General features: G+C 33.2%; 1 pseudogene; it reads right to left on the reverse strand.

Annotated features, from left to right (window-relative positions):
• Positions 1–10,066: 10,066 nt before the first annotated feature.
• LOC122112316 lies at positions 10,067–10,166 on the reverse strand (annotated as a pseudogene).
• Positions 10,167–12,100: the final 1,934 nt, after the last annotated feature.

A 12,100-nucleotide genomic window follows, 5' to 3' on the forward strand; every position in this document is an offset into this window, starting at 1 on the left:
GTTTTCTTGTTCGAGTTTTCATATGTTAGTAGAAATTAAAATTCCAAAAATTCAATGGATATTGGCATTCAGGAACATCTTCAAAGATACTAATATTGGAGTTCCTTAATTGGAATTGTTTTATTTCATTTGTTATTTTCACAAATAAATCAAGATGATTGTGTATTTTGTTTCTTTTCACTGCTATTGGCTCTTATCTTGAGAATACTTTTTTCTAGCAAAGAAGAGGAAAGCAATTGGATTGAGCAAGTAACATGGCTTTCGTAAAATGTACATGCATAGACTTAAGTCTTCTGTCATTTGCTAAAAGTTTCTCCAGAAAATGTTATCAATTACTTATAAGTGATGCATAATTCCTAGATATTCCAGTCATCACATACACTTTTTGATTGAGTTATCTCTGTATAAACTAAAAAAAATACCAAAATAAACAAAATAAACAGAATCACATCTTAGTTTTAAAACTGTAATTTACAAAGAATTTTTAGCCAACAACGAAAACATCTTTTTAGGTATTCTGCAATTTGTGTGAATTATTTTTAACCATATATATATATATATTTTTTTTTTTTTTTGCTGACATGAAATTCACATGTAATATATTTATCTCCTTTTATTGTATACATTTTAGTGCTTTGGAAGTGAATGGTACAATCAGAGGTTTTCCAAGCCTAATTTTCACAAACTTGCATTTCTTCAAATAGAAATGCTATAATTTTATTGAACCCTAAGATATGTATTAAATCTTTTTTTCATGCATTTGTTTGTAACGCATTTATAAGATTGTTGCTTTGTATGTCCCTCCCCCACAGTATAACCCCTGCTTTCATTGTATTTGATGTCGGTATAATTTGTGGAGGGGAAGGGGAAAAACGAGTCGTTTAAATAAGGATACAGGTGGACCCGTTGCAGCAATGAGAAGTACAAGTTGTCAAGTCGAAAACGAACTTTACAACTTTGGTGAGGGGGGAAGGATTGGGTGGGGGGTGGGGGGAGGCTGGGAAGGGATGTGAAGGGTAAAAACAGGAGGATGCTACAATGCTTGATAGGAAATGTACTCATTATCTTGCCCATGTAATTGTAACCCCTCTGTACAGTATGTTCACAAAAATAAAAATAAAATAAAATAAAAAAACAAATGCTGCAAATTTTAGAACAGACATTAAAATAGATACAAAATTAAGTTACAGGAATTTGTCCTCCATATATCCTTTATAGTGTGTCTTTTCAAAATTTGTTTTGGGGATTATTTCCAGATTCTCACACATACTATTCAAGTGCACTGTCAATGAACTACATTCCCTGTCCAAATAAGTTTTTTACTTCTTTTTACTAATACATAGAAGTGTAATGGCTGGATCATATACAATTCTCTTTGACCTTTAGAAGACTTGAAAACTTGCTTGCAATATTGATTGCAGTATTATACAAATCATTCTGCTATCTAGAGTATATCAATTTCTCCGCAAATGCATTACTATATTTTCTGTCATCTTTTTATATTATGGTCATAGAAATGAGTTTTATTTTTATTTTTTCTTAGATACTAAAGAGGAGTTTAATTCATTTTCTCTTCTTATTGACCATTAATTTACATATGTTCTTTAAAGAAATAACCTGTTTAGGAAAAAATTTATATGTAATTAGAAGATATAAAAGTAGTTAAGACTCAAGATCAATGTCGAATTAACATTGTAGCATTAACAAATATGTGCCCTCTATCCGTTGGATATGTTTTCACTTTTTTCATAGAATTATGAAAGGTCATCAGTTGATATTAACCCATTTATTCTTGCTTTTTTTTTAGCCACTAATGTTTTCCATTTCAAATGTTTAGAAACCTTTACTGATCCAATGCCATGAATTTTTACATTTACATATTATCAGTTTTTATATCTCACATTTAGTTTGATAATCATTTTTTATTTTAAATTTTTGTATAATGTTTAAGGTAGTAGTCCAATATCATTCTTTAAATCTAGAGAAGCAATAGTGCCAATACACCTATTTTAAATTCTATTTTTATTTGATAAAGTTCATGGCATCCTTTTAAAAATCTTTTGACCATAAAACTAAGAATTTATTGTTAATAAATCTGTTACATTCTTCTGGGTGTCAGTTCTTATAGTAGAGCTATTTTGTCCTCACTACTAAACATGGTAATAAGATTCAAATCTAGTATGAGGTCTCAAGCTACACCATTTTACAAGATTGTTCTGAATGATCTGTATTCCTTGAACTTACATGTGAGTTTATTGAGCAGGTGGACCAATATCCAATAACACAGTTATCTAGATGTTTGATAGTCACTCATATTTTGCACCTTGTGAAAACACAAGGCCCCAGAGATTATATATAGAAAAATGTCTTTAGAGAATGCTTGAAGCCACTAAAATTAATTTAGGAATGAGTTAAAATTTAGATAACACTACAGCATAATATACCTGAATGATAAAGACTTGAGAGCTGTACTACAGAGGAGAGTGAGAGGGGACAGAATGATGGACCATATAGGAGCTGTATGCCATTAGTATTTTGTTTCAAAAGACAGAAAGACGACAGAGAAGAGAAGCAGGAAAATAATCAACTGTCCTGAAACAAGTTTCTTTTTAATCCACCTAATAGTGTGGGCTGAGAGTCAGAGAAAATTGGAAAAATAAAATAGAAAATAAAGCATTGTATAGACCTCTTACAATGTAAAGAAATTGTAATAGGAATATGATAATTACTTTCCAAAGAAATAAGAGAAAGAATAAGTAAGTCTAATGGCAAAATGAAGAGAGAAAAGAAGCAAAGTAAAACCTTTATCAATAACAAACACAAGGGTTTGAAAGTGGAAAGGCAGTAGAAATATTCTAAATAACAGTAAAATTTGCTAACGTGGATAGAACATGGATTACATTTTATCATATATAATTTTGAAAAATCACTAGTAATGAAAATTTAAAAGTCATAATTTAAAACACTACATTACAACTAGACAGTATAGTGCAGTGCAAAAACCTTGGCCTAGCATATGTGAAACCATGGATCTGACCCCCCCATCATTACAAAGTACACACAAAGCACACACACATACACACACACACAACCACACACACACACACACACATACACACACACAAACACACCATGTACACATATTTAGAATATTGATATTATTATATTAAACCGAGGAATTTATCACAAATACTAAAAGAAGGTTAATATATGAAATAATAATTTTGCTCATACTATTTAAAAGTTTAGGAGAAATAAAAGACAATATACTTGGATTCTTATAGAATAAGTAAATTGAAAATTAAGAAATAGAACACATGAGAACCTTTGCAAACATGTTTTAAGTAATAAACATTTTGAAACATGTATCGTTTTATTTTGACAAAAGATTGAGGTTACTTGTGTTTTAACTCAAGATTTAGAATATGATATCCAGGTGCGTGCTCCATATCTTGCTATTGATGGCTATATCTCTAATCATTTCACTATGGATATTTTTAGAATAAGGTCTCATAATTTCCCAGGCTCTCCCGAATTACAAACCTATTTGCAGTTCCTCCTATAGCTAGAAAATGAAGCCACAAATCACCATGCCCAGCTCAAACTTTTTTAATTCAAGTACAAGAAAGTAAATTTTCAAAAAGTGACCAGATAATGAAGCCTTTCTTAATAAAGTATGTGTTTCTTGAAAATACAGGTAGTATTTGTTACCTGGAAAAATATGTTTAGAACTATAAGAAAATAAATTTATTTAAATTCACCAACCATATAAAATTAAGAAAATAATTTTATCTATTCACATGTTAAATATTTTAAAAGCAAAATATATGTGTCTGATTAATTTACATGTGTGAAAATCATGCAATTAAATTAACTAATCCTACAGCTCTGAAAAAAGAATTACCCTAATGAAACAAAAGAAAATAAGTAATTAAGTTCAAAATTTGAAATTTAGAAAATAAAATGAAGTGTACTCTTTAGGTGACAAGTAAATGTAAACCTTCTGTATATCAATTTTATAATAAAAATGCATGAACAAAGAAAGAAAAAGTACCCATTGATCAATAGCAATTGCAAAAGCATCAGTAGTTGTATGAGTGTACAAAAAAATCGATGGAGGGGATAACAATGTTCCTTCCATAAGGAATGTACTCATTATCTTACTTATGAAAATGTAACCCCTAAGTAAATTACCTTGACAATAAAATTAAATTGAAATTAAAAATAAACCAAAGAATATACCAATTAAGAATTCTTAGATGGAATGCTCTTCCTCCATCAGAAAAAATGACATTGCCCCATTTTTTAGGAAATGGAAACACTTGAAAAAATTATATTGACTTAATTAAGCCAGGCCCAAAGAAACATAGGTTCCATGGTTTCCCTTATTTGCAATAACTAGTATTTGTCTGAGTCAAGTAGGAAAGGTCAGATAAGTTCATGTTAGATGAAATGAACCTCAAGATAAGTATTCAAATTTTTTTTCTTTCATGCGATTATTTCCAACATATTTATGACATTATTTCTTTGTTGTTTTATATGTCCCTCCCCCACGGTATAACCCCTGCTTTCACTGTATTTGCTGTTGGTATAATTTTTGGAGGGGAAGGGAAAAAACAAATAATTTAAATAGGGATACAGGTGGGCCCATTGCAACGATGAGATGTACAAGAGGTTATGTCGAAAAACAAACTTTACAACTTTGGCTGTGGAGGGGCGGAGGATTGGGTTGGGGGGGAGAGGAGGGGATGGGGATGGATGGGAAGTGGAAACAAAGGAGGAGGCAACAATGCTTGATAAGAAATGTACTCATTGTCTTGCCCATGTAATTGTAACCCCTCTGTACAATATTTTAACAATAACAAAAATTCTTAGAAGCCATTGGTTAAAAACTTAGTAAAGAACTGCCCCAAGTACACAAGGAATATATTTTGATGATACAATTTAAATACTTAAACTTCAACAGAGAAGCAAAAAGTTTAAAAACTGTTACACAGTAAAGTAATAAATCAGTATATATTACTATAATAATCATTAGACGAATTTTTAGTGGTAGTCAAATATGTAAGAAATGAGGCAATTTGCCATTCGTTTGCACTTAAGAAGAGAGGAAGAATTTTCTAGGTCCTTTTAAATATATCATAAGTTTAACGAAGAAACTATTCTGCCATATCATATGATAATCAGATAAAGATTATATTAGAGCAAAGAACAGATGCTACTATGTTTTTGGATGTTAAGGTATATACTTATTTTGGTGGGGATTTCAACTTGGTGTATTGTTCTTGCTAGGCAGGCATCATATCAGTTGTTAATTTTAGGGTAGGGGTTCCCTTTCCACAAGAACATGCACCTGATCTGTCCTTTTAGCCTTCCCATCATCAAAGGCATCAGAGTTGCACTATCTACCATGGCTGGCCTTGATCCTGCAGTCCTTCCAATTTTAGTCTCTAGATAGTGCAAGATGGTGGAAATGATCCAATGTACCCAGTTATAGATTAAGGAAGTCCACTAAAATGTGGCCTGGGTTCTGTTCTCAAGCCTCCTAAGTAGTTAAGAGTACAGTTGGGAGCGCTGGTGCCAAGCAGTAAATATTTTTAAACAATTAGACATATATGACTTAGACTTGTGATTACCTCAGGAAAAGTATAAAACAGCAGTGAAGCATAGAGTACAGGCAGCATTTTAACAAGCTACTCAGAGACTGAATCAGCTTAGCTAGCTACTCGGGAGGCTGAGATCTGAAGACCACTGTTCAAAGCCAGTCCAATCATGACAATACATGTGATTATCTCCAAAAAACCATAAGTGGAGTAGTGGCTTAAGTGGTAGACCACTCTCCTTGACCAGAAGCTTTGGGATAGTGTCTAGGCACTCTCAAGCCTCAGCAATGAATAATGCATGCATGAGCAATGCACATGCGTGTGTGTGTACACGCACATGTGTGCATGCACACACACACAGAAATGATTATTTCAATGCAGAGTTCTTTAATTTTTTACCGTGCTGTACTTTATTTCCCTGTATTAGTTCACCAATCAACAAAGTCAGCTAAGCACCTATTTACATACAACTCATCATGTTTCTCTAAAGTCTACTCTCTTTTTGGAAGCCTGCTTTTATTTGACATAAAAGTAAATTATTCAGGAGGTCAAGTAATCTCCCTCAACTCTGTAGTGTTACCTGATTTTTTAGGCTCTCCCTAGCAATATGATTCTGTGAAATCCTGCATCAAGCAGCGTATTTCATTCACGGGAAGGGAAGCCTATGTCAAACAATTAGTAATAGGTTTTTCTCCTCCTGGCAAGCATCTGAGTTTTATTATATTTGTATAATTCATGATAAGTCTGTGAATGCCAAAGACTGCTGTGAAAATAAAAAGACCCTTCTCAGTGATAAGCATTTGTGTACCATTCCTAGATATGAAGATGTTTAAATATTACTGAAATTGGTTTGGAATAAATAAAGTTCAGCTTGACTATCTTGAGAAAGAAGAATTGGTTTCTCAGCACTTTAGGTAAGAACTTGAGTGAAAGAAACCAAATGAAAAATGAGGAACCACTGAATACATATATTCAAATGAAACAAACGAACCCAAAAAAAACACAAATTAATTCAGTGCTCAAGAACCTGCAGGAAATGCAAAGATTTATTTAAAAAATCAGCTATGGTAAGCTTATGAAAAACCTGACTATATGGGAGTCTACTGTTGTGAGGATAGTGGTTAAAGCCCAGACTGGACATAAAGATCTGTACACAATGCTAGACACCTGTTAATCTAAATTCCAGGAAGAATAACATCAAGTGGACTGAGCCCATGATCATACACAAGTAGGAAGCCAGATTCTATCTGAAAATTAATCTGGATAATTTAGGGCTGGGGGCATGACAAACTGGTAAGAACACCCATTTAGGAGACACAAGACACTATATTCAAACTTTAATATTATGGATGTTAAAAGAAAAAAGCTATGACTTCAAAGAATTGGAATAATTGTAAGATTTGAGTATTTGTGGGGAGAAAAATCCATTAGAGAGATACAGTGAACCCATGTTTCAATGCTTTCTACTAAAGTGATAATGTTATGTGGTACTCCAGACATAACAGAGTTACCTTGCAAAAATAACTGAGCATGGATGTGCATTTGGGTGATGAAAATACTCTATTTACACAGGTATTATTTAAATAGATTTTTTCGGTAGATAGTAGTTTTTGAAATAAGAGCCTGGGTGATATCCCTGAGCATTTTCTCCACATGTGACCACTTAATTTATTTTTAATTGATTAATTAATTAATTAGTTTGATGCTAATACTAGAGCTTGAAGTCAGGGCCTGGCTCTGTCTCAGAATTTGTCATTTTTTTGTTTTAATTTTCTCAAGGCTAGCATTCACTGCTTGTACCATAGCTCCATTTCTAGCTCCATAGCTCCATTTCTAGCTTTTGCTGGTTACTTTCAAATCAAGATCTAATGGACTTTTTTTTCTTGGTCTGGTTTCAAACCACAATTCTCAGATTTCTTCTTGCTGATTAGCTAGGGTTAAAGCCATGATCCACCAGTGTGGCTTCTACTTTTTCCTCTATACTTATTTAATGCACATATTTAGATAATAATATAAAACTGAGAGTATAGAAGTAAGATGTACAGTCATGATATTGTCCTGTCACAAATTCAAGTTAGTAAAGTAAATTTCTTCCTAAGACCATACAAAACAATACCATAATATAGTGTAAGAGAACTCAGTATTGAACAGACGAGCTTTAAGAGCTTTATAATAGATCCATTATTTATTGTTACTCAACATTAGGAAAAATGTATAATGCAGTAAGTAAAATGGAAGTCCTTTGGAAGACTACTTAAATTCCTTGTTTTTTAAAAGACACTTGTTTTCATCTAAAAAAAATAGGCCTGTCTATTGTCTTCGTGTGATTTTGATGATTGAATATGCTTAATGAAAAGTCAAACTGTATTAGTAGTCCTTTATTATCAATTCTGACTTTTTCTTTTTGGAGAATATAATGATCAAAGCAATAGTTCAGAATCAGCAAGCAAGAGGTCAGAATCATGCTTCCAGTGCAAGTGGGTCACCAGTAAGTAATCCTCAATACCACTTTCCACAAAGTTTTCTCACAGATACAATCAGCCTGCCTTTTCTAGCTGCTTTCCTAGCCTGTACCTATTCCTTCATTGTACAGGAAAAGTGTGATTCAACTGATTTCAGTCAGATCTGTTACTAGTGCTATCAAGGATTTAGATTCTTATGTAGGCTATTAAAAAGGTATTTACTAATTTCAAGTAAATACATAAATTCTATTTCCATCTTTTTTTAAAAAAAAATTCTGCTTGTTCTATAAATTGATCAGAGGCATGGATTTTGTGGATAGCTCATCTCTGTCTTTCATGGCTCTCATAGATAATATGATTGCTCCATAATTATCCTAATTTATATTGTTTTATATTTTGGGTTGCATCATTTCACTTTCTGCACTGCCATTTCCCAAATCATTTATATAGGAGGCATTATTTCACATTTTCTCATTCCTAGAATAAGTTGCACATGAGGACACCACTGGTCCTCATTTTCACTCTGTACCTTTGAATATGGAGGAACATCTTTCCTCTGCTCTCCATTTATTCCCTAATCTCCAGTTAGAATAATTTCGAATAGTAAAAATGGAAAAAGAAAATAAATCATGGTGAAAAAACATAGGCAGAGAATTCACCAGATATTTCTGACCAGTTCAACCAACATGAACTATTAGGGAAATACATGGACACCTCATTTCCACTGGCACTCAATGTTTCTGGTTAGGCAATTCTAATGAAGATGAGGAACAAGACGAAAATGTGAGGAATGATAAAAATTGCAAGAAAAAAAATGGAGAAGGATCCAAGCAAATTTCTTCTTTGGGCTGCTGAAAATAACCAGCTTACTACAGTGCAGAGAATACTTTCCAAAAAGGCTACTCATGTGAATACTAGGGATGACGATGAGTATACCCCTCTTCATCGGGAAGCCTACAGTGGACACTTAGACATTGTCCGTGAGTTGGTGGCTCAAGGGGCACATGCAATAACTGTAGATGGCTGGACACCCCTGCACAGTGCATATACGTGTAATAATACCAGAGTGGCTTCTTTCTTCTTCATGATGCAGATACCAATGCCCAAACTAAACGCTTTTTGACCCCCTTGCATCTTGCTGCTGGTAATTGAGATAGCAAAAATACACTGGAACTGTTGAACCAATATGTCAAACCAGGTCTGAAGAACCACTTGGAAGAAACTGCATTTGATATTACCAAAAGGATAAGTATGTATCACTACCTCTTTGAAGTTGTGGAAGGCTGTACAAATTGTTCTCCTAAATCCTAATGATTCGGTTAATTTTCTTAAATTTCAAAAATGTCATTAATTCCTTTTTGTCAATACAACATATTTTCACAATCCAAATAAAAACAATATCTTATAGTAACAATTCATGGATTCTGTGGAGTTCTTCAAAGTGAATTGTCTGCTTTTGATCTCAAAATGTATTCAAGAGTTTTTGTATACATCTATAATGATTTATGCAGAGTTTGTGATTTTGTTGATCGGAAATAATTTTAACTTATCTGTTGAAATGAGTAGTATAGAAACTAAAGATATTTCTGGTGTTTGTCTGAAAAAGTATATTTTAAAATATTCTATATTCTATGTTTGCATAGTGTCCATAATCTATTTTATTCTCTCCTAGATATAATACATTGAATTCTACATTGTTTTATAACATATAGTTTCATTAATGTGTCCTTTCAGATTGCATTCCATACAGAAACAGTTTAAGATTCCTTTTTTTTCCCATAGGTCCTTTTAGTATTATATTTCTTTGGGATAAAACAACAATGTTGTCTAATTTCAAAAGTTGTGTAAAGGTTATGCTATGTAAAGGCCTTTCTAAGGTGAAAATTTAATACACTGATGTCAAAGTAATTTTTAATTATATGAATTAGGTGTATTGTTACACTCGTAATTTTGTAATCAACTTTTTAATAGCTGTTTTTCATTTCTTGCATCTGAAGAATGAAAAATTTTGAATACTTCACGAATTTTCATATCATCCTTGTACAAGTGCCATGTTAATCTCTGTATTGTTGTAATTTTGGTATACAAGCTGCTGAAGAATGTAGTATCCTGTAAATTTTAGTAGTTAATGATGAAATATTTATACAGGCTTATATGCTTAGGTGCCTATTTGTAACAAGGAAACCTTACTGTTCCTAAAAATGCTATTAATCTTATTTCCCTAAAATTCTGTGAATAGTTGAAAAAAATATGTTGTACAGTTGATTGCTCACATTTGCAATTTTTTTGTCAATGGCTATTTTAAGTCTTTTTCACTTAGAATTTGATCAAACTTTCAAGTATTAATAGCTAAGTCCAAAGGAGACGGCTTTTTCAAGTACTTATTTATCCAACTGTGTTAGATCTGTGGAGCCAGTGGATTCAAAGTAAGCCTTGTTTAAGAGCTACTTCTAAACATATGCAGCTGAGATTTTCCCAAATGAGGTCTTACTGGCACAAATGTCTACCTGACCCTTTACCCTTCTTCCATGTAGGAATAGACCAACCAGAATATCTTACTCTGACAGCATAGATTGTATTAGTGGAACAAATCTAATCTTAGTTACAAGGGATCATAGAGAGATGAACAGTTCAGCTAGAACTGTTCATACTAGAAGGCATTTTATCAAAATATGATTGTTTATGATACCTACCTTTTCAAATGTAGCTAAAACCAAGAAAGTGAAAAATTGTTCATATTCATGATTACCTAATGTCTTGGCCTGTCTACCTTCCAAAAAGGCAGGAACTTACACTACTGCCATTTTATCACCAAATATTTTCATAGTTGCAAGAGAAGTCCATATATTTCTCTTCAATATTAGGTCTTAAATTGGTAATGTTTTTTATTATTATTTTTATTTTTATTGTGAACAAAATGTACAGAGGGGTAACATTACATGGGCAAGATAATGAGTACATTTTTTATCAAGTATTGCAACCTCCTCCTTTGTTACCCTTCACATCCCTTCCCAGCCTCCCCCCGGCCCCCACCCAATCCACCTCCCAACCAATGTTGTAAAGCTCGTTTTCGACATGACAACTTGTACTTCTCATTGTTGCAACAGGTCCACCTGTATCCTTAAACGACTTGTTTTTCCCTTTCTCCTTCACAAATTATACCGACATCAAATATAGTGAAAGCAGGGGTTATAATCTGGGGGAGGGACATACAAAGCAACAAAAAGATAATCTTATAAGTGCGTTAGAAACAAATGCATGAAAGAAAAAAAACATTTAAATACATATCTAAGGATTCATTTCCCTAACATCACATTATCTGACCTTTTCTGCTTGACTCATACATATACTAGATATTGCAAATAAGAGAAACCATGGGACCTAGGTTTCTTTGGGCCTGGCTTACTTCACTTAATATAATTTTTTCCAAGTCTTTCCATTTCCTAACAAATGGGGTAATGCCATTCTTTCTGATGGAGGCATAGAATTCCATTGTGTATATATACCACATTTTCTTGATCCATTCATGTACAGAGGGGCATCTGGATTGGTTCCATATCTTAGCTATGGTAAATAATTCTGCAATAAACATAGGTGTGCTGATAGCTATAGTGTGGTCTTGTTTGTAAACATTTGGGTAAATGCCCAAAAGTGGGATTGCTGGGTCATAGGGGAGCTGAATGTGAAGGTTTTTGAGGAGTGGTTGTACAGGTTTACACTCCCACCAACAATGCAGTAAGATTCTTTTCTGTCCACATCCCCTCCAGCATCTGTTGTTATTAGAGTTTTTCATTTTTGCCATTCTAACTGGGGTGAGGTGGTATCTCAATGTTGTCTTGATTTGCATTATCACCCTACACCAGAATCAACTCCAAATGGATCAAAAACTTCGGAGTCAAAGCAGACACTCTGAAAACATTACAGGATGGAATTGGAGAAACCCTAGGTCTCCTTGGCGCAGGCCGAAATTTTCTTAATAGAGACCCGGAAACACAACAAATCAAAGAAAGGTTGGACAAATGGGATTGCATGAAG

This window comes from Dipodomys spectabilis, unplaced genomic scaffold (genome assembly GCF_019054845.1).
Source record: "Dipodomys spectabilis isolate Male_0828 unplaced genomic scaffold, ASM1905484v1 ptg000093l, whole genome shotgun sequence".
NCBI classification, from domain to species: domain Eukaryota; kingdom Metazoa; phylum Chordata; class Mammalia; order Rodentia; family Heteromyidae; genus Dipodomys; species Dipodomys spectabilis.